Genomic DNA, 23,989 nt, shown 5'->3' on the forward strand with positions numbered 1-23,989 from the left:
GAAAAGAAAAGAAAAGAAAAGAAAAGAAAAGAAAAGAAAAGAAAAGAAAAAACCCTCCACCTTTTTATGTTTTGCTATGGTTGTTCAACAAATGTATTTATGTGCTTACTGCATACCATACACTGTGCAGTTTCAAGTTCTGGCAGTACAGGCTTCCCTTACTCTCTCTGAAAGTACAGTGTTCCTATGAAATCTTTCATAAGCTGAAATGGAGTAAAAAGTGCCCCTTGCTTTCCATAAGTTTGTGTTTCACCACTTCGCTTTTACGAAAGACCTACATTAATTAGTCAGTGACGGCTCTCTTCGTAAAAGTGAAAATCTTTGAATTTCTTTTCGTACTAATGTAGGTTTTTCATAAAAGTGAACTTAAGGAGAGCCTTGGAAAAGCAGGGATACCTGTATTTATTTGGCAATCAATATTAGGGAGTTGAGACTGTGGCAGTATAATAAAATTTATAAGTGTAGCAACATAATTCTGGGTATTTATCACCTGAAAATATTATGTGAATATTATGAAAATGTTATGGAATGCTCTCTATTGCTGGGGAAATACAGTGCTGATTCTTCCTCCTTCCTTCATGCCCACCCTTACTTTAAACACATTTCTTGATTCTACAAGGCCAAAGCATCTACAAGAAGCTCTGACTATATAGCAGGAGAGATTTTAAGCAGCCTCACAGGGATTCCTTGGCCTGAAATCACCTGGACAAATTCTAGAAGGAAAGACCAAGTTGGTGTTTACCTATGTACAAGAGCAGATATATTCCTGAGAAATTGAGTTTGATGCAAACTTTTGAGTAGCAAAGCTATTTTCCCACTTATATTTAAAAATTGGAAAAACTGGTTTTCTACAAAACATGTTCATCCTGAGACATAAGTAGTATTCTAATTACATCAACACAGGCAGTTTTTCAAGAATGTATCTGCTCTACTGGCAGAATTCTTAGAAAGGCACAAACTTAGAAATTCTATCAGGAAATTTGTTGGATAAGTCATAGAATGGCGAAATTCGTGTCACGTCTAAAGAGAAAACAGTGAAACCAAAGACACTCAAAATTCCTTAACTTGGACTTCAAGTACTCTTCATCAATTTGCGCGTGCACGTGTGTGTGTGTGTGTGTGTGTGTGTGTGTGTGTAATTATTGTTTTATTTTTTCTTTCTTTTTCTATCCCCACCCCCGATATGAAGATGTAATGGATTTGGGGTTGGCAAATATTTTCTTAATAAGCCAGATAGTAAATATTGTAGGGTTTTTAGGACATACAGTCTCTGTTGCAACTATTAAATTATGCCACTCCAGCACTAAACCAGCCATAAACAGTAAGTAAATAAGTGGGCATGGCTGTGTTCCAAAAAGAGATGTTAGGCTGGATTTAGCTTGTAAGATATAGTTTGCTCACCCCTGTTTTAGGTCATAGTCAGGAACTTAGATCTTATTCTAATGGCAGTGAAAGTCATTGTGTAGTTTTGTTTTGGTTTGCTTTTGTTTTGTTAGTTTTGTTTTGTTTTTTAGAGAGAGAGAGTGAGAGCATGGGAAGGGGAGAGGGTCAGAGGGAGAGAGAGAGAGAGAGAGAGAGAGAGAGAGAGAGAGAGAAACTGAAGCAGGCTCCATGCTCAGCATGGAGCCAGATGTGGGGCTTGATCCCATGACCCTGGTATCATGACCTGAGCCAAAATAAGAGTCAGATACTCAACCAACTGAGCCACCTAGGCACCCTTATTGTATAGTTTTAAAGTAGGAAACTAATATGATCCTATTCAGCCTTTAAAAATATCACTTTGGCTCCTGGACAGAGAATGGATGGAAGGGAGTGGCAAGAATGGAAACAGGAGTTTAGGCAATATATAAAGGTGGCTTTAACTGAAGTGGTGGCAGTGAAGGTAAAATGTAGTTGAATTCAGAGGAAAGACGAGGGTTGGTGATAAAATTCTGAGTCAGCAGCATGTTAATGGTATTTAAAGCATCCAGTCTCTGTCACAAATATTTAACTCTGTCATTGTAGTTCAAAAGAAGCCATAGACAATACATAAATGAATGAATGTGGTTGAGTCCCAATAAAAATTTATTTATAAAAACAGGTGGCTGATATTCTGGCTATAGTTTGCCAACCCCTAACTTAAAATATTACTCTTTGTTCTTTTCTTTTCTAGACTTCCTTTTATGTGGCCCTTCCTCTTGTTAGTCAAGTTAGTTATTCAATTAAAGTTGTTATAAATGGGATGCAAAGAAAAAAGAAACAAACAATATTTTTTTTTACTGCCAAAATGGGTTCTTGAGAATTAAAACAGAAGTTTCAAGGGAAGAAAAGCAAAGAGTTTATGCTGTAATTCTAGAAATAGGAGGAGAATAGAAAAGATGTCAGAAAAATCCTTCCTTTTCCATCTTCCCTGCCCTACTCTTAGCCTTAGCCCTTGAGGAAATAGATGATAATCACTGGAACTGAGGACATTAAGGAATTGGAGATGTGGTATCCTCTTGATCATGGCACCAGAAGTAATAAAACATAACAAGGATAAACACAGGGAGAAGATAGGAGTGAGCATTAGAAGGCTTTGACTATAGCCCAGGGACAGTGCCAAGAAGACTAACAAATTCTGTGCCAACATCTACAGACCATGAATTACCATTTGTGGGAGCACCATTACCGATTCTTTTCACATCTGTAGGGTAACAGGCTTATGTCGATAGCCTCTGGTATATTACCTGGTATGTTATTATTCAATAGGACATTTACCCATTTATAGCCTTTGCTCAGCCCTATCCAGTCAGCTTCATGTGCATATTCCCTTTCTTTAACATCCAAACACTTTTAAATTGTCATCTGGCAAATTAGACAGTGGGATCCTTGTCTCTTGGTAAATGGTTGGTGGTATGAAAAGGAAATTCCAAGTAGATGGTTTGGGAAAAAACTGAAATGGTTGAGACCCATCTCTATTCTATAAAACTATCCCAAACATCTTTTTTTTTTTTTTTTTTTTTTTTTTTTGAGTGAAGTAGTACCTGATAGACTTAATTGTATCCCATAGATTTGCCAAAATTTCAAGTTGGGAAAAAGAAATACTCTAAGCCGGTTGTGTGATCCATAGTTGCTGATTGAGGGATTCAGTTTTCTTAATCCTTCAATGTATTTTATTTTCTGGTTGTTTAAAGGTCTTTGCTATTTGCCTGACTCAGATTCTATTAGTTAGCATTTTAATCTACACAATAATTATTATCAATTATTACCATTTAGTAATCCTGAAAAAATTTTTATTTTATGTCAACCACCTGGGATAACACCATTGAAGCACTACCAGTAGTAGAATAATGAGATTATTAGAGATGCAAGGGCATGGAAACTCATCAATTCCAACGTCCACATCTTACATATGGGGACACTGAGGCCCTGATGAATGAAGCAGCATATCAAACATCACATGTATAGAACTAAGACTAAGATGAGAGGCCATCTGACCCTAGTCCATGTTCTTTCCATGATTCTACATCACTGGTGATGCCATTTAGTTCAAAAGTCTCCTGTAAAGATTGAAATATGTCTTAATAATTATTTTAGATTTCCAAGGTAGAGAAGCCCCCCTTTCAGCACGAAATAATTTTGCTAAATAAATATAAAAATAATCAGTGACTTGGGGTGCCTCGGTGGCTCAGTTGGTTGAGCGTCTGACTTCAGGCCAGATGGTGATCCCTCACTTCATGGCTTTGAGCCCCACGTCAGGCTCTGTGCTGATGGCTCAGAGCCTAGCCTGGAACCTGCTTTGGATTCTGTCTCCCTCTCTCTCTGCCCCTCCCCCATTCTGTCTCTCTATATCACCAAAATAAATACACATTAAAAAAATAAAAAATAAATCATTGACCAACTGTGACATTCAACTAGCCTATTCAGATGTCACCAAAGACAATATAACTCAATATTCTCTTTCTTCACAATCAGGTCCCTTGGATTATTTCAAAATCAGTAAGCCACATTTAAACTAACCTTAGTAAAGAGAGCTTTATTATGAAGAATCAGGGAGATTACCAAAACCCCAGAGCAAGAAACTCAGCTCAAACTCACACTTTATCAAGAACTCTCTGGAATCCCATCGTTTCTCACCTCTTCCATTTATCACATAAGCTTCCATTCTTCTGTTCTGTTGTTGTTGTTTGTTTGATTGTTTACATTTAATTAGGTGGGTTCTGTCAGCACTTGCTCTTCAACATACACAATACAAAAATTACTGCTGAGAAACAGCAGCCTTGGTCCCCAAGTCCACATTCCTAACAAGTAGAGTACCTCTTCTAAAAAATTTGTGGGAGCATAATAAATTATTGATATATAATGTAACTGAGTATAGAAATAATGCTCAATGTAAAAATTCCTGTTGTAGGCATAAAACTGTAGAATTTTTTAAATGCTTCCACATTCTCTTATGTTTACCTCACCTTAATCTCTTAGAGGAGGCAGGCAATTGTCACTAATCTCATTATACAGCTGGAAAAACAAACTCGGAGACTTTAAGTCTCTTTTCCAAGCAGCGAAGTCAGATCTTGAATCCAGGTTTCTTGGCTTCTAGGCCATTTGCCCTTTCAATACCCACATCCAAAGTCACCGGCTTATGAAAGGAAGAAACTGGTGATGTTGTAAAGATAATGACAGGGGTCAAAGATTGGTGAACTGAGTAGCCACCTGACTATTTTAAATCTTGGTTCAGAGTTCTATCATTCTATAAACTGATTATTATTCTTGGACCCAACTGTACCCTTCTGTTTTTCCTGCTCTTCTATGTGAATACACCAAATTATTTTAATCTGTGTTTTCAAATTTTGCTTAACCCTTAACTTCCTGTAGTCTGATTCCTCTTCTGATAGTGAACCAGAAGTGACCTGAAAAACTGGCAGGAAATAACGTGGATGATGATCATAATGACAATAACAACCCAAGGCCAGTCATCTATAGGATTAGAGTTTCTTTTGAAATTGAGGAACAGCACACAGACACAAATGTGAAGGCAAATGTTAAATATCTGCCACTAGATGAAAGAATTCCATATTCAGTGATTGGTATGAAGCCTGAGGAACTAACTCCATGTGTTAAAACAGAGCAGAAAACGTGAGGACAAAGGTATTAATGCAAACAAAGCACAGCATTTCCATGTGTATAAGTTTAACTGGGTCTGGCTGCAGTAAGCTCTGGGGCACCTTCCCTGACACAGACAAGGGCATCTGGGATTTGTATCTAAAACATTTTGCATGGTTAGATCATTGTTTACATAAATGTAAGGTGGTAGTTTCCAGTAGGGTATCCTGAGTGAGAATCTGCTAGTGAAGAAAATATGGGCACAAATTTGAAATGTTTCCAAGACATATAAACAAATGCAGCATTAATATGCAATGACAGCATCAGGGTACATGTCAAGCAGATAACATCTCATTATCTGGTGGAAGTTTTCTTCCACCTAGCAGTGTGCCATCTGAGAACACCAGGGATCAAATCTCAAAGAATCAAGTTTACATTCTAAACTCAAAGCAGAAAAATCTACTCATATGGCTCAGAGACCCAGCCCAAAAGAAAACCGTGTGTAGCATTCTTACTCAAGTGGAAACTACAACTGATCCTGCTTGCTAAAATATTCATTTATACACCTTTTAATTGACCAGTATAAAATGGATGTGTGCTTTCTGTTCTTTACAAAATGACTATAGCCCTGAATAATGTCAACAATTACACTAATACACAAGAAAAAAAATAATGCCTCCTTGTATGCGGGGATGAACATTCTTACGGCAACTGCTAGGCTTACTTTTATTTAAAACTTCCTTTTTCACTCAGTACACAAAAATCTTCCTGCGCCTGATCACTATTTCACCAAGCCTCTGTTCCTCCATTTTCACCTCTCCCTAGGCCGATGCACTGGACTATGAGATTAATGGGAACCAATGGAAGAAATAACCAAACCAAGTTATCAGGACATAGGGAAAATGTTGGCCAACAGAAACCCAATCCTTGGACCCCGAAATCTCAAGGTTTAAAATTTGAAAAGAAACTATGGAAGAAAAAGCAGTGAATTATGCAGGTCAGTGGCAATGCAAATTAAGCACAGACCTTTCCCTCCTTTACCATAAGGATCTCTACTGGGTGTGGCCAAGTCATTTAATCTCTTTTTGAAAGTCCGTTTTGTCATTTGCAAAAAGAGATACGGATGGTCCCTGACTTCCAATGGTTCAACTTAACAATTTTTCAACTTTGTAATGGTGCAAGAAGTATATGCATCTAGACGACACTGTCCTTTGAATTCTGAATTTTGGTCTTTTTCCAGGCTAGCAACATGTGGTACAATGCTGTCCTGTACTGCTGGGCAGCAGCAGTGAGCGCAGTTTCCAGTCAGTCCTGTGGTCACCAGGGTAAACAACTGATACACTGCCAGGCATTCTGTGTCTCACTTTCAGTAGTGTACTCAATAAATTACATGAGATATGTAACACTTTATTATACAATAGGCTTTGTGTGAGACGATTTTGCCCAATTGCAGGCTGATGTAAGTGTTCTGAGCATGTTTAAAGTAGGCTAGCTAAGCTATGATGTTCAGCAAGTTAAGTGTATTTGGTGCATTTCTGATTTATGATATTTTCAACTTACAATGGGTTTATCAGGACATAACCCCATCATAAGTAAAGGAGGATCTGTGTTTAACCCTTCCTAGTTCAGAGAGCTATTGAAGAAATAAGTGTAAAAGTTATTTAGGAATTTATTTTGCCCTATGAAACACTACATAAATATGAATGTAAACATAAAGTAATTTAAAAAAAAATTACTGCTGTTTATGGCCTCTTTTCTAATAATCACTCTTTTATTCTAACTTCTCATTAACCTCTTTTCCTCTTTATTTAGTCTGCATTTAACTTTAAAATGTGAAGAGCTTTTATTATAATTCATCTCTAGTTGAAAGACCACTTGGCCTGACATAGTACTTCAACTCACAGAAGTGGTCAGTTCTGCTCATGCTGGTGAGTGCAGCATCAGATGTCTGCACCAGGGGCAGGCTGAGCCTTTCACCATTCCTAGCTCATGTAGCCACTTAAGGATAGGTGGAGTATTAAAGCCCCTTTTCATCTGGGTTTGGTTGGTGCACAAAACCAACTAAAACTCCTCTGGTACTACATAAAGTACAGTTAAATCTGGAAGAAGTGGAAATAATTATGGTTTTTGGGGTCACTTTAAAAATACAAGCATCTTTTCTATTATTTTCCTTTTCTTTTAAATAACCCAGAAGTAATGAGACTTCCCAGGGATTAACTTGCTCATCTGACCAAATCTGGCTCAACATCCTAACAATGTCTGGTTAAAAGATGTGACTACCACAAATATAGCTTCTCATCCCCTACACCATGTTTTACTCATTACCTGGCAAAGGTACAAGCCAAAATTCTCGTAAACCTCCTGATTTCCCGTTCATAATTTGGGGAAGTAAACCATGGCTGAGAAACCACATGAAGCTCCATTAAATGAATCTAAATAAATGATATCTCTGCAAATGAATCACCGCTTACCCAAATTCCATGCACTGCAGAGAGACAGGAATGGTCAATAAATACCAGACTCCCAATAACTACAATGCGCAGACTTGATCTCAGGGACAACTCCACCACACTGCATGAAAAGAGGAAAAAATATCCACCATTCCCGGCCACATCTTGAAATGTACAGCCCTCATGTATCTGTAACAACTGCCTTACCATGTAGGATAAATTAGAAAAACTCAGTTGGACCATTCAAACACATGCTGATTTTAGATAGGAGCAAAGAAAAAAAAATTAAGGACTGATGACTGCTTTGAAAGAATGCACAAAAATTTACTTAAATTGTACAACTTTTTCATGGTCACAATGAGGTTATTTTCTTGGCCACACTTATGAGATTGCCCTTTATTCCCTAAATAAATGTTTGTGGAATTCTTATTGTGTTTCAGGGACTATGCTACATTGTGGGGACATAACAATCAACAAAATATATTTCCTACTATTATGGGACATATTGAATCCATTGCCTGTTTTTACAAATAAAGTTTTATTAGGACATAATAATTTGATCATGTTTTGTCTAAGACTGATTTTCTATGACTATCCTACAATGACAGTGTCAAGTTGTGACAGAGACTGTATGGCCCACAAAGCCTAAAATATTTACTATCTGTCCCTATACAAAAAAAGTTTGCCAAGCCCTGTTATAGAGGGAGAAATGAACAAAAATATAGGCAATTATAATACTGTTTACTAACAGCTATCATGTGGGAATTTTGCAGATCCAAATCAGGATCTAAAGAATCAAGGAAAACTGAGAAGGTAACATTTAAACTGAGAATCTAAAAATGAACAAATAGCTGACCAGTTGATGGATAGAGAAAATATCCCAAGGGAAGACCACATGCAAAGACCAGGAGGCAAAAGAGATAATATCCCATTCAGGGAACTGAAAGTATAGTCTGTCAACTTGTCTGGAACAAGTCAAGTGGGGGGAGTAGGGAGAGAAATGGTGGCAGAAGAGAATCAGGACCCAGATCACAAATGTTCCTCTATATCAGGCTTAGAACTTTGAGGTGCTAAATTGTGAAATGAAATAATTCAGCTGTACAAATTTATGATTTGGTGTTTATACAAGATTTATGATAGGGCTCCTTTCTGAGATAGCCACCAGGAAAACAAAAGGAATGAACTTAGAAATTGAGATTCATCAGGAAATGCTAACATTCAAATTAATCCATCCCTTCAACCCCTACCAACCCATGGCTCTGGGAATTAACTGGCCGTGACAGCATGATGCAGGCATACCTTGTTGTATTGCACTTCACGGATATTGCACTTTTCATAAATTGAAAGTTTGTGGCAATGCTGTGTTGAGCAAGTCTACTGGCACCATTTTTCCAACAGCATTTGCTTACTTCATGTCTCTGTACCACATTTTGATAATTCTAGCCATATTTCAATTTTTTTTTTATTAGATTTGTTATGGTGAATCTGTGACCAGTAATCTTGGATGTTACTACTGTAACTATTTTAGGGAACCATGAACTGCACCCATATAAGACAGTTAATTTAATAAATGCTGTGTGCATTCTGTCTGCCCCACTGGCTGGCTGTCCCTTGTTTGTCCTCATCAGGCCTCCCTATTCCCTGAAACACAACAATATTGAAATTAGGCCAGTTAGTAACCTTCAATGGCCTCTAAGTGTTCAAGTGAAAGAGTCACACATCTCTCACTTTAAATCAAAAGCTAGATATGATTAAGCTTCATGAGGAAGGCACGTCAAAAGGTGAGATGGGCTGAAATCTAGGCCTTTTGCACCAGTTAGCCAAGTTGGGAGTGAAACGGAAACATTCCTGAAGGAAATTTCAAGTGCTACTCCAATGAACACATGAATAATAAGAAAGTGAAACAGCTTTATTGTTGACGTGGAGAAAGTTTTAGTGGTCTGGATAGAAGACCAACCTGCCCTTAAGCTGAAGCCTCATCCATAGCAAGGCCCTAACTCTCTTCAAGTCTATGAAGGATGGGAGAGGTGATAAAGCTGCAGAAGAAAAGTCTGAAGCTAGCAGAGGTTGGTTCACGAGGTTTAAGGAAAGAAGTCATTTCCATACACACAAGTGCAAGGTGAAGCAGCAAGTGCTGATGGAGAAGCTGCAGCAAGTTATCCAGAAGATCTAGCTAGGATCATTAATAAATGTGGCTATGCTAAACAACAGATTTTCATTGTAGACAAAATTGTCTTATGTCGGAAGAAGATGTCATCTAGGACTTTCATAGCTGGAGAGAAGTCAGTCTTCAAAGCTTCAAGGGTCAGGCTATCGCGTAGAAGTTAATGCACCTGGTGATTTTGAGATGAAGCCAATGCTCATTTACCATTCTGAAAATCCTAGAGCCCTTAAGAATTAGGCTAAATCTACTCTGCCTGTGCTCTGTAAATGGAACAACAAAGCCTAGATGACAGTGTATCTGTTTACAACATAATTTACTGAACAGTTTAAGCCTACTGTTGTGATCTACTGCTCAGAAAAAAAGTTTTTTAAAAGATTCCTTTTAAAATATGACTGCTCCGGGGCGCCTAGGTGGCTCAGTTAGTTGAGTGTCTGACTCTTGATTTTGGCTCAGGTCATGATCCCAGAGTTGTGGGATTGAGCCCCACGTTGGGCTCTGTGCTAAGCTTGGAGCCTGCTTAAAATTATCTCTCACACTCTCTCTGCCCCTCTCCCCCACTCAGGCACTCTCTCTCTCAAAAATTAAAAAAAATATTTAATTTAAAATATGACTGCTCATTAACAATACACCTGGTCACCCAAGCGCTCTCATGAAGATGTACAATGAGATTAATATCTTTTTCATGCCTGCTAACAGAACATCCATTTTGCAGCAAAAGGATCAAGAAATAACTTTGATTTTCAAGTTTTATTTTTTAAGAAATACAGTTGCTATAGGTAGTGACTCCTCTGATGGATCTTACCTGGGAAAAGTCAGTTGAAAATCTTCTGAAAAGGATTCACCATTCTAGATGGTTATTAAAAACATTTGTGATTCGGGGTTAGAGGCCACAATAGCAATATTAACAGGCGTTTGAAAAAAGTTGACTCCAACCCTCATGAATGACCTTGAGGATTCAGGACCTCAGTGGAGGAAGTAAATGCAGATGTGGTGGAAGTAGCAGGAAACTAGAATTATAAATGGTGTCTGAAAATGGGACTGAATTGCTGCACTCTCATGATTAAACTTTCATGGATGAGGAGTTGCTTCTCACGGATGAGCAAAGAAAGTGGTTTCTCGAGAGGGAATCTACTTCTAGTGAAGATCCTGTGAAGACTGTTGAAATGACAAGAGAGGATTTAGAATATTACATAAAGTTAGTTGATAAAGCAGTGACAAGATTTGAGAGGATTGACTCCAATTTTAAAAGAAGTTTCATTGTGAGTAAAATGCTATCAACATCATTGTATGCTACGCAAAAATTGTTCATGAAAGGAAGAGTCCATTGGTGCTGTAAATTTCATTGTTACCTCATTGTAAGAAATTACCACAACGACCTCAACATTCAGCAACCACCACCCTGATCAGTCATTCGCTGTCAGATTGAGGCAAAATGTTGGAGGCACCAGCGAAAAGGTTATAAGCTAAAGAACTCAGATGATGGTTAGTATTTTTTAGCAACACAATGTATGTATGTATGTATGTATGTATGTATTTCAGTTTATTTATTTTGAAAGAGAGAGAGAGAGAGAGCAGGGGAGGGGCAGAGAGAGACAGAGAGAGAGAGAGAGAGAGAGAATCCCAAGGAGGTTCGGTGCCATCAACACAGAACCCAATGAGGGGCTTGAACCCACAAACTGTGAGATCATGACCTGAGCCTAAGAGTTGGATGCTTAACTGATTGTGCCACCCAGGTGACCCACAACAAAGTATTTTTAAATTAAGGTATGTACATTGTTATTTTATACACAATGTTATTTTATACTTAATAGACTACTGTATAGTGGAAACATAACTTTTATATGTACTGGGAAACCAACAAATTCATTTGACTTGATTTATTGCGATAGTCACTATTGAGGTGATCTGGGACCAAACCCACAATATTTCTGAGGTACACTTGTCCTAAAATTTCCTATAACAATTAAGTTAGTGCTTCAGCTCCAGTTTGTGCTGACATTACAGCCAAGGCACATCTGAAAAGACAGTCAGTGATGTCGCTGAAGGGGAAGCCAGCCTTCCCTACCTGAAAACCAAGACAAATGAAGCAACTTAGGTCTGATTTCTGCCTTTCCCATAAAATGTCTATATTAATCAACAATGGTTTTCATCCTCTCTCATCAGCTCCTCCATCTTAGGCATATTTCCTTGTTCTTCTTCTTCTCCTAGAACTTTTAACATAGGTATGCCCCAGCACTCAATCTTTAGACCTATTCTCCAGTGCTAACTCATTTAGTGAATGAATCCAGTCTTACTGTTTTAAACACCACCCATAAGCCAGTGATGCTCAAATGCATATCTTTAACACAGCTTTTCTCCCCAACTTCAGTCTTGGGTATCCTCTTGCCTATTTGATAACCCCACTGGATGTCTAGAAGACATCACACACTCAATATGTCCCCCGCAAACTTCTTCCCCTCAAAACTACTCAGCCTGCAGTCTTTTCCAACTTTCTTGACAGTAACTACATCATTTCCACTATTCAGACCAAACATGTGGAAGTCATCTTCGACTCCTCTCTATTTCTCACTTCCTTCATCCAATCTGTCAGGAAATCCTCTTCGTCCTGACATCAAAATATATACAAAATTTAATCTTTCTCACTACCTCCACTGTGGCCACTCACTACTATCTCCTACTTGGATTACTGAAATAGCTTCTAAACTTCCCTTTTAAATAAACTAATCTATTCTCAACACAGGAGTCAGAGAGATTCATGACTTAAAATGTAAGTCAAATTTTGTCACTCTTCTGCTCATAACCTTGTATCGATGATTATGCTCTCTCCACACTATCCTCCATCACTTCTCCAATCTCAGTTCCTATTATTCTCCCTCTCACTCACTGCATTGTTGACCTACTGATCTCCTTGTTGTCTCTCAAATATACCAGAAATATACCAGGGATTCTCTTGCCTCAGGATTCTTGCACTGGCTGTTTACTCTACCTGGGATGCTATCCCCCAGATAAGCACAGAGAAAATTACTTTGCCTACTGTAGTAGATTGAATTATTGACCTCAATTCTTCATCCCTCCCTACATCCACACTCCTTTGGTTAAGCTTATTTATTTTGAGAGAGACAGAGACAGCATGAATGGGGAAGTGCAGAGAGAGAGAGAGAGAGAGAGAGAGAGAGAGAATCCCAAGCAGGCTCCACACTACCAGCACAGAGCCTGATATGGGGCTTGAACTCATGAAACCATGAGATCATGACTTGAGCTGAAACCAAGAGTTGGACACTTAATCGACTGAGCCACCCAGGTGCCCTCTACATCCACATTCTTGCCTCATCATGAGTACAGTGTATTTCTCTGTCCCTTGACTTTAGACCTGATCATTTGACTTCCTTTTGCCAATGTATATGGGTAGAAGCAACAGTTTTGAGCCTAGCCCTGAAGAGATTTGCTCTCTTGAATTTTCATCACCATGAAGTCTTCCCTCTACCAGATGGTACTACACATGTTATGCCCCAGAGTAAACATACATGGAACAGAACTGCTTCAGCCAACCTACAGACTATTAAACAAGAATAAATTATTGCTTTTTTTAAACCAGAAATTGGTAAACTTTCCTATAATGGGCCAGATAGTAAATATTTGAGGCTTTATGATCCATATAGTCTCTATTGTCTCAACAATACCATTGTAGCTTGAAGACAGCCACAGACAATATGCAAATGAACATGAGACATGCTAGTGTTCCAACAGAACCTACAGAAACAGGCAATGGTGCATTAGGATTTGAACTGGGTCTCTCTGGCTCCAAAGTCCTCTTATTGTCCACTATATCACTATAATATCATTTAATTCCATTAAGGCCAGGTGTCTGGAGAAACCCATGACATTTTGCTTAAGAAATAAAAACAATGATGGTCTATAAATATGGTTGATAAAATACATACCTAACAAATTCAACTGTTACTTCATCACTTTTTTTTTTTTGACCTGACAATCATGTAGGATTACTCAACTCCTTGTTCCTTTATATCTTAGTATACGATTGCTAATTTTGCCAATTTTTCCTTAATTGAATAAGGTCTCTCTGGCACGCTTCATACTCATGTTCCTGACTCAGTCTATGCTTTCCTTGAAGCTATTAGACCAAGCATCCCTAAGTTAGTCCAACATATGTAAGTTCTAACTGGTATTTGGACTTTCTTGGCCTGCTACTCCACTTGATTATGCATTTGAATTACCTCAGCATGTACTCAGTTATTGCCAGTACTCAAGAGCCCCATTTCTCTCTAACTAACACCCATGTTTTTCTCTGGTACAGCCTTAGAGCATACGTAATGAGCTATCAACCTCTCAATATTTTGAGTATTCACTTTCACAAGTTAAAATGAGAACACTGCCAGTCAGTGTTAGCTACCATCCTTTTTCCTTTTGCAGTAAACTAAAAAACTTTAACCTTCAGCTTCCAGAAAACGAAATTTTAGAGTCACATTTCTGTTCCTTGTAGGCATTCAGGGGGACATGACAGGGGCCTGTATATACCACTCAAAAGACTATGCTATAAAGGCAGGTAGACCTGCCTTTAGATACTGGTTTCACCATTAAATAGGTGTGTACATTTGGCCAAGTTGCTCATTGTTCTCAGTTTCTTTATCTCTGAACTATTTCAATGAAAATCACTTCATAGGTTTTTTTTCTCCCTGCCTTTTGTACTTTAATTTAGTTTCAGGAAAGTTGATGAGACCTTTATGCCTATAAGTTGGGGGAGAAAGTAGAAAGATCTTATAAGGATGACTGGTTTTTGTTTCAAAATAATATTTAGGGAAAGGGGTGCATGAGCATAGTTAGAATACCTTGAAGATACATGAAAGCAATTTTTTTGGCATTAAATATAAGGATTCCCATGTGCTAGGGAAGGAGAAATAAGGGAAAATTTTCTGAATTTCAAAACTAAACAGGATATATATCCTGCTTCTGGCAGTACCTCTGAGATTTGGCAAGATCTCAAGATATTACATATGCCTTGTATGTCAGGTTCACGAAGGATTATAATGAGAAAGAAAAATCTAAGCAGCTAGCTAAGGGTCAGATTTTGCCACCTTATAGAGTTTACACTTTGTTTAATAGAGAATGAAAAGTTTTAAGATGAGGTGAGACTTCATTCAAGAGCTATTTTAGGAAGATTAATCTGAGAGAAGTCAGAATAAGAGACAGAAAACTGAAGGAGAGAGAAATTGGTGGCAGAGAGATTAGAGGGAGAGATAGGAGTTAGGGTTTATTGTAATATTCAGGGCCTAAGGTGATAAAACCTTAAACTTGTATTGTTTGAACCTCCCAACTCTTGGATTTTAAAGGCTGGGTGAAGAAAGCAGGTTGGCCAAGATTTCAAGATGCTCTTAGCCTTGCCAGACACAATTACAGCCACCTGTGACCTAAGCCAGCGTTTGAAACACAAAAGTGCTAGGAATCCCATTTAACCTGGCCTCTGTATGCTAAGAATGTTATGGGAAGGACCTTTTGTCTTCTCTTCAGCAATTCACTTAAGACAACCTCAGGTCTGAGAGGTAGGAAATTGGATGCTACTGAAAAGTGCTCCTGAGAGAAGATTGAGTAACTCACTGATTTTAAGGGCTCCCAAATCAGGTTTGCTGCACTCTTAAAGTCAAAGGGAATATGTGTGGTGTTTTCTTTTACACAGCACTCCAGAATCTTCTTACCTATTTTAAAGATCATATTGCCACTAAAATACAAATTGGACTTTCATTGGCATTAAACAACATATATCACTAAGCTTAGACAGATGTCAGTTAGGCTTAGCTTTTCATTGTTCTTGGAGCTGGTTTCCCTTCCCAATGAGAAAGTCTGACTTTCCCTGGTTACAGAAGCATTAACACACTTACTGACTCTGCCTAAATATTTAGTAACCATTGAATATAGGTATAAATATGAAATGATCAGTTATCCAGTAACTATACAAAGTATATCTGGCCTAAAGATTACTTACCTAATTTCTGTTTTTGTCTTGAAATGAAGTCTATAGAGAGGAATATAGTTCAAATTTTTTTTAATGTTTATTTATTTTTGAGAGAGAGAGAGAGAGAGACAGAGTGAGAGCAGGGGAGGAGTAGAGAGAGAGACGGAGACGCAGAATCTGAAGCAGGCTCCAGGCTCTGAGCTGTCAGCACAGATCCTGACATGGGGCTTGAACACATGAACGACAAGATCATGACCTGAGTTGAAGTCGGAAGCTTAACCAATTGAGCCATCCAGGTGCCCCAGTATTTTTTATTTTACTTAAGGAATAAAGGAAAAGAGAATCAAATCTTTTGACTCTACAATGTTCCATATAGTTTGCTAGGTCCGTGGAATACATTATTTCATTCAAATCTTATAGCAACCTTATAAGTTAAAAATTGCCACTTCATTTTACAAATGAGAAAACAGATCCTCAGACAAGTAGAATCACATGATGATAATAAAGCAAGTAAACATGTACAGATGCTTGGCTTCTACTCCAAGTTTGTCTCTCGAATTTTAGAAAATAAAGTGTATGACTAATTTCCAAAAGTAATAAGAACTACTGATTGGCATCAAAAGTAAAGAAAGGAAGAAAGCCATTTCTATATGCAAGGCGCGTTAATCTGCTACATCATTAATATTAGTCCCATGTTGGGGCGCCTGGGTGGCGCAGTCGGTTAAGCGTCCGACTTCAGCCAGGTCACGATCTCGCGTTCCGTGAGTTCGAGCCCCGCGTCGGGCTCTGGGCTGATGGCTCAGAGCCTGGAGCCTGCTTCCGATTCTGTGTCTCCCTCTCTCTCTGCCCCTCCCCCGTTCATGCTCTGTCTCTCTCTGTCCCAAAAATAAAAATAAATGTTGAAAAAAAAAATTTAAAAAAAAAAATATTAGTCCCATGTTATAGACCTAGAAATTGAACTCTGTGACTCACAAACTCCTGCTGTCTCCCACTGCATAAAATCATGTAATTCTGGAATAAAAATGTACCTTATCTCATCCACCATCTTCATTGAACAGATGAATGAGTAGAGGCCCATATAACCTATTGTGATTTGTTCAAAGGCAAACAAGTTGTCAGTAATCAAGAGTCCTTGCGTCTGCTTCTGAGGCTCTTACTGAAGCACCAAGGCCCACTGTTCCCCTTAAGTATGAGGACTACCACTCAAGGTCTATCCCTGTTGAACTTTCACTAAAGGTACTGTCATCTTCAAGATTTCTCCTCTGCTACTCCAAATGTCTATCTTTCATTATATCTTTCTTCTCAATATTTCTAGAATAATGATCCCTAACTTCAGGTTTTTAATTCTCAGTTTTGTTAAATCTGCTCCTGTTTCACTCTTCTCCATTTCTGTGCATCCGTGTGCCTCCATCCACCTGGTTGCTCATGAAGGAAAATGGAAGCCATTCTTAATAACTCATTCTATTTCGTTGGCTCATCCGATCCATCCCATGGCCAATTTTACTGCCTTCATAATATATGCCCCATTTCATTTTGTCTCCACTGACTGCCATTAACCTGATGCAAATTACCATCATCTCTCACCTAGCCATATGCAGTAATCTTCTAACAGATATCCCTCATTGAAAAACCTCATCTCTCCTCACCTTTGTTCTTTTGCAGTCTATTCTCCACACAACCAGAAGTCAGAGAATCTTTTAAAAATACAAATCATATATTTTTTAGATCTCTTTAAAACCCTTCGATGACTTCCAATGCATTTAAGATCAAATTTTAAAACTGTAGCATAGCCCTCAGTTGCCTATGAATTGACCTGAATCTACCTCTTGGTTTTGCCTTGTTCCACTCTCTCCTTCCATCACTAATTCTTCAGACATACTGACAATCTCTCATTTCTTAGACACCTTCAATCAACCCTTCCAGTATTTTACCCATTCAATTGTAATTTCCAAAGAAGCTTTTCCTGTTCTCTCAATCTAAATTAGTTGCTCCTTTTATTTTCAATCATAGAAATCTGTATTTTTCCTTCATTGTACTTATTTCATTTTCTTAATACATGCCTATTTTTGTGGTTAGTTGTTTACTGTTTTTCTCCCTGTCTAAACTGTAAAGATCATAAAGGCAGGCAACAGGTCTATTTGGTCCTCTGCTAAATCCTCTGCCTTATCAAAGCGTCTCATGCATAGTAGAAGCTCATGAATAATGCCTAAACACTCAAGAATGACCCAGTCATTTTAAGTTCCCAATAGGATTCTCTCAAAATAAATTTATTTAAATGGGTTTAGTTAATTTTTTTTAAAGTAAAGATTTTTATGCTGCACTTAATAATGGCAGGGAGAGAATGAAAGTATAAAAAATACAAGTACAGGTAGGGATTAACATGTTATATATACCTCAAATATTGGGGAATTAACTTTAAATATGTTTTACTTCCTGGAAAGTATTTAATGAATGACCACTTTGTCTGCCTGTTCCAAATTCAGTTTCTCTTAAAATAATGAGAAGTAAGAAAGATCTGGCCTTAATCAATTTTTCCCCCAGTATTACTGTTCTCCAATTAAACTTAGTCCTGGAGATGATAAAATACCCACAAAGTGAAAAAGGATTCCTGGCTTCCATGAACAAGGGCAGATGTAGTAACCTACTCAGAACAAAGGATAAATGTATATACACAATAAGATGTGACATCAGACTGGTTTTATATACATGAAACAGAATGTACTGATTCATCAATGGTATCTGCCTAAGAAATACATGACAGTAAAGAAATCAGAAGTTCTGGTCAAGCATTTACTGACTGACAGACCTCATAATTCAGTTTCGTGCTGATGGAGTATCCCTGAAAAAATTGCCTGATAAAGTGTTTCTTCAAGTTTTCTGTCAATGAACCACTAATACTGAGCACAGTAACTAGGAAACCATGAAATTCGGTAATTCAAGAAAAATCATATATATATATGATATTTTATATATATACATACACATATGCATATATTTATATGTCAATGCTGTCAATGCTATTGAAACCGAAAGAATTGTCCTTAGCATCTTGAATTGCACACATATTTTTCATGTAATTTTCTCTGTATAGACATAGCCACTGTAACATATATTGTTTTATATAAATTCTACAAAGAATACAACTAAATCAACACTTAGAGCTAATTTCACTATAATTTTGACAGCTTGTTAAGTAATATACTAGCTCTCAATCAACTCTCCTACCCAACTCCCTCAAATCTTTTGTGGAATGAGGCAGAGTAGAAGTATTTAAATAAATAAAATAACCCACTGACTTTATCTTGCTTTATGAATGTTATAAATGGGGTCTCCACTAAAATGCATAAATCATTCTCCCTTGTGAGTCCCAACTAGGCTTCTGTTTACCAGATGGAAGTAAAAAGTGACAGGGCATGCAACATGTGCTCCAAATCCTCCTGTCAAGACTTTCAAAAAATGATGTCTCTAAACATCCCACCATAGTCCAGATGTGTTGGGCCTATCCTTAAAAAGTAAAATAAAATAAAATAAAACAGTTATAGGTACAGGCAGAAATCTGTTCCAGCTTCTTCCTGAAGAATGCTTGGAACTTTTTTTTTTTTTTTTTGGAACTTCTTAATGATAGTTAAAATAAAAGGCCATATAGAGCATAGCTAGAGGACTTGTGCTTGAAAATGGCAGGTTATTTTACGCTTCAATCACTGTGCTCTGGAAAATAGGTCAAAGAAAAAGCCAATTCATCAGGTTACTGGAAACTTCCTGGCCAGCAAAGGGCAAGATCAAGAAAACCAGATTTTCCTTTACATTAATTATTAACAAAGTACTTTCATATACCTTCTGCTATGGTCCAAATGTATGCTTTCTCTCAAAATTAGTATGTTAGAAATCTAATCTCAAAGTGATGGTATTAGGAGGTGGGGCCTATAGGAGGCTCTAAGTATATGAATGGGATTGAGTGCTCTTATAATAAAAGAGGGCCAAAGAGTTCCCTAGCCCCTTCTCTGAATACAGGATACAATGAGAAGTCTGTGCCTGGAAGAGGGCTCTCACCTGACCATGATGGCAGTCTGGTCTTGGACTTTGGCCTTCGGAACTATGAGAAGTAAATTCTTGTTGTTAATATGCCACTTAGTCTGTGCCATTTTAATATAGCAACCCCAACAGACTAAGATACCTTCTTTAATCTAATTCTTACTGCAACTCCATGATATAGGTATTACTGCTCCATTTTGCAGATGAGGAGAATAAGACCCTGAAAACTTACATGCCTTGCCCAATTCCATCACTGCTAACTGAGTCAGCTTTGCATACAGTTCTTCATACACCAAATTTAGTGCCTTTCCCACAATATTACCAGCAAGTTCTATCCACCAAGCTTAAACTCCTGAGGGATGTTTGACTCCTGCCTTTGTTCACAAATGTAACTAAGATTACATTTCTTAGTTCAGAACAAATTCAAGCATCTCTATTAAAACTATATAGCAATGTGAGTGTGAGTGGTGGACAGCATGGTGCATGATAACTAATTGAAATGTCCTCTGTAGCATCTCCAGGCCTGAGACACTCTGCCAGAATGGGAATATGGCCTTGAATGAATGAATGAATGAATGAATGAATGAATGTTATCTCCTGAGCCCCTTCAGGCAGATGTGATTTTAATTACATTTTTTTAAATTCTCTTTTGTTCTTTGACTCTCACAGCCCTCTTCTCTTTTTGTTCTTTTCTTTATTAAAATCTGATCTGTTGTCTTAAGAGACAGCTAAGACAAAATTAAACAAAACCCCACATTTTAGCTAATAGCGACCCACATTATTTTATTTTATTCTAATGTCACATTCTTTATTTCAATCTCTACTTTATGAGTCAGATACAGCCTCATATCTTTCACAAAACCTTCCCCATAACTCTGATCTGCCAAGGATTAAGGAGAAAAAGCCTATCTCTGCCTGAAGAGTGTAAACCTTGGTATCAATTGAGCATAACACTGTTGCACAAGAGAAAATATTCTTTTCTCAAGACATCTTCTTACATATTTTTGCAGTATATACCATTATGGTTACACTATTATTACGGAATTTTTCCAAAGCTTAAAATAAAGCAAAAAGGAGACCACATATTCTTTCAATGTCATACTACAGGATTGTCTAGCAGGTCCCCCAAGGATTATTTGGCTACCTAAGGGGGTGTAGCATTGTTGGACTGCTGGTCAAAGGGCCAAATTCTAAAGTCCATGTTACTTTGCAGATTTTTTTATACTATAACTGGAAGTTTGTGCCTCTTAATCCTCTTCACCTATTTCATTCAACCCCCCATGGCAACCACCAGTTTTTTCTTTGTATTTCTGTTTCTGTTTGTTTTGTTTTGTTTCTTAGATTCCACATATAAGTGAAATAATAAGGTATTTGTCTTTCTCTGTCTGACTTATTTCACTTAGCAGAATACCCTCTAGGTTCACCCATGTTGCCATAAATGGCAAGATTTAATTCTTTTTTATGGCTGAGTAATATTCCATTACATATCTTCCTCATCCATTCATCTATCAATGGATACTTAAGTTGTTTTCATATCTTGGCTTTTGTAAATAATACTCCAATAAACATAGGGATGCATATCTTTTTAAATTAATGTGTTTATATTCTTTGTGTAAATATACCCAGCATTGGAATTATTGGGTTATATGGCAGTTCTATTTTTAATTTTTTAGGAACTTCCATACTGTTTTCCACAATGGTTGCACGAATATACATTCTCGTTTTCTCTGAGATAGTGACAAAAAGTAGAAGAGGAGTGAATATCCATGAGCAAGGTGTTCTTTGTTACTATGAGTTTATATAACACGAACTATTCATTCAAAAATTCACTCAATAAATATTTATTTATTGAGCACCTATAAAGTGTCAAGTCCTTTGTTGACTGGGGGAGGGTAACAATCAGTGGTAAAAAGATAAATCAGGCACAGATTCTATTCTCAAGGAAGTTATACTCCTGAATAAAAATCACTTTAGAACATCTCCTACCCTATATGCTTTGATGCCTTCTCATTATGCCCTTTATCCCTGGTTAGCTTAGTCACCACAAGAAACTCATGACTCCTAACTCATGCTGTATTCCCTAGAACTTTAACCCTTTCATCTTTGTTAAGTTTTATTTATGTCCTTATTTCTTACCTTTAGTCTGTTCTGGAGAGACTTGTTGTCTTAGCAGATGCCAAAACCTACAAAGCGATAGTAATTAAGAATTGCAGTACAATTCAAGTTAGAAAAGAATAGAAAAAATGATCAATAAAAAGCTCAGAAGCAAATCCACACACATATGAAAATAGATATATTACATAGGTACCTTTGTAGATACATCATTAATATAGTTATTAATACTATTTATTTATTTATTAATATTATATTATTATTATATTTCCTTGTTTTTTCCTTCTAGGTACCTGAAAGGATTGCAGTTTCTCCTTCTCTTTGATGGTAGGTGTGAATTTGTGACTTACATTGGTCAAAAAAATGTGAGAACAAGTATGTTACTTCCTTGAAAAAGCTTCAAAAGCCAGTCACTAATTTGTGTTTCTCTTCATCTTTCAAAGTAATTCTAGAAGCATATATCAGAACAGAGCTTCCATCAACATTGGCAACAGGGAGTGACTATGATGATTAGGGTCCAAGTTGACTTGTCTCACACATATAGCATGAGCTGAGAAATAGACTATTACTATGTTATGTCATAGGCATTTTTGGATTATTTGTTACTACAGCATAACTGAGTTTATCTAATTGATGCAATAAGGACAGGATGGATTATTTAATAAATTACTCTTGGTCAAGTGAGTATTCATTTAGAAAAAAATGAAATGGGTTCCTTACCTGCAACATATATAAAAAACAATTCCATATCAATAAAAAATTAAAAGCTTTAAAACTTTTAACAAAAATATAAGGTGACATATTTATGACATCAGACTTGGAATTATATCTTAAACCAAACACAAAAAGTCTTAGCCATAAAAGGAACATTGGAAAATTTGACATTAAAATTCATGTTGTAGATACAACACCAAAATATTGATGCATTAAAAGAACAAAATAATAAATTGGGCTTTCTCAAAGTTAAAAACTTCTACTTTATGAAAGAGAATAAAGACAAGCCATAGACTGGGAGAAAATATTTGCAAATCATCCACTTGATAAAGGACTTGTATCTATAACATATTTATAAATAACTCTCAAGATTCAATTATGAGAAAACAACGTATACTGGGGGTGTATTATTTACATTAGCCAAGATATGGAAGCAACTTAAAAGTCTATGATATGACATATATTAATTAATTAAATATATATATAAATACATAATTATAATATATAAATATATTATATATTATAAAAATATGTATATATATGTGTATATATATATATATATAATAGAACATTACTCAGTTGTGTAAGAATGAGATCTTGCCATTTATGACAACATGGCTGGACCAAGAGGGTATTATGCTAAGTGAAATAAGTCAGACAGAGAAAGACAGTTACCATATGATTTCAGTTATATGTGGAATCTAAGAAAACAAAACAAATGAACAAAAAAAAAAAAAGCAGAAATAGATCCATAAATACAGAAAACAAACTGGTGGTTTCCAGAGAGGAGGGGCATAAGAGATGGAAAAAATGGGTGAAGGGGAATGGGAGGTACAGGCTTCCAGTTATGAAGTGAATGAATAAGTCACAGGGATGAAAGGCACAACATAGAGAATATAATCAATGCTATTGTAACCACGTTATACAGTGACAGACGGTAGCTACAATTGTGGTGAACACAGTCCAACATAGGGAGCTGTTGAATCACTATGTTGTACACCTGAAACTAATGTAACATTGTGTGTCAACTATACATCAGTAAATAAATACAATAAACTAAGGAAATAACACAATTCAATTTTTTAAATGGGCAAAGATTTGAATAGACACTTTACCAAAGAAGATATCTGGATTGCAAAAACAAGACGTGAAAAAGTGCTCAGCATCATCAGTTATTATTATTAGCAGTTATTATTTGTTATTACAAGTTAAAACCAAATTGAGATGCCATTATACACCTGTTACAAAAGATAAAATAAAAAATTCAATCATACTAAGTGTTGGCAAGAATATGGAAACAACTGGAACTCTCATACACTGCTGATGGGAATGTAAAATGGTGGAATCACTTTGACAGTTTATCAGTCTTCTAAAGTTAAACACATCTACCATGTGATTCAGTCATTCCATTATTAAGTATCTGCCCAAGACTAATGAAAGCATATGTCCACAGAAAGACCTGTATTTGAATGTTAATAGCAGCTTTATTTG

The 23,989-nt window shown here is 36.9% G+C and overlaps 1 long non-coding RNA gene across 1 annotated transcript in view; it reads right to left on the reverse strand.

The window, feature by feature from the left end:
* The window catches only part of LOC121018529 (uncharacterized), a 102,768-nt gene extending 80,908 nt beyond the window's left edge, over positions 1-21,860 (reverse strand). The window contains exon 1 of the long non-coding RNA XR_005785217.1: positions 21,809-21,860. This is a non-coding gene — a long non-coding RNA (uncharacterized LOC121018529). The remainder of the gene's footprint in view (positions 1-21,808) is intronic.
* Positions 21,861-23,989: the final 2,129 nt, after the last annotated feature.

Source organism: Herpailurus yagouaroundi, unplaced genomic scaffold (genome assembly GCF_014898765.1).
Source record: "Herpailurus yagouaroundi ecotype Mexico unplaced genomic scaffold, PumYag 77, whole genome shotgun sequence".
Taxonomy (NCBI): domain Eukaryota; kingdom Metazoa; phylum Chordata; class Mammalia; order Carnivora; family Felidae; genus Herpailurus; species Herpailurus yagouaroundi.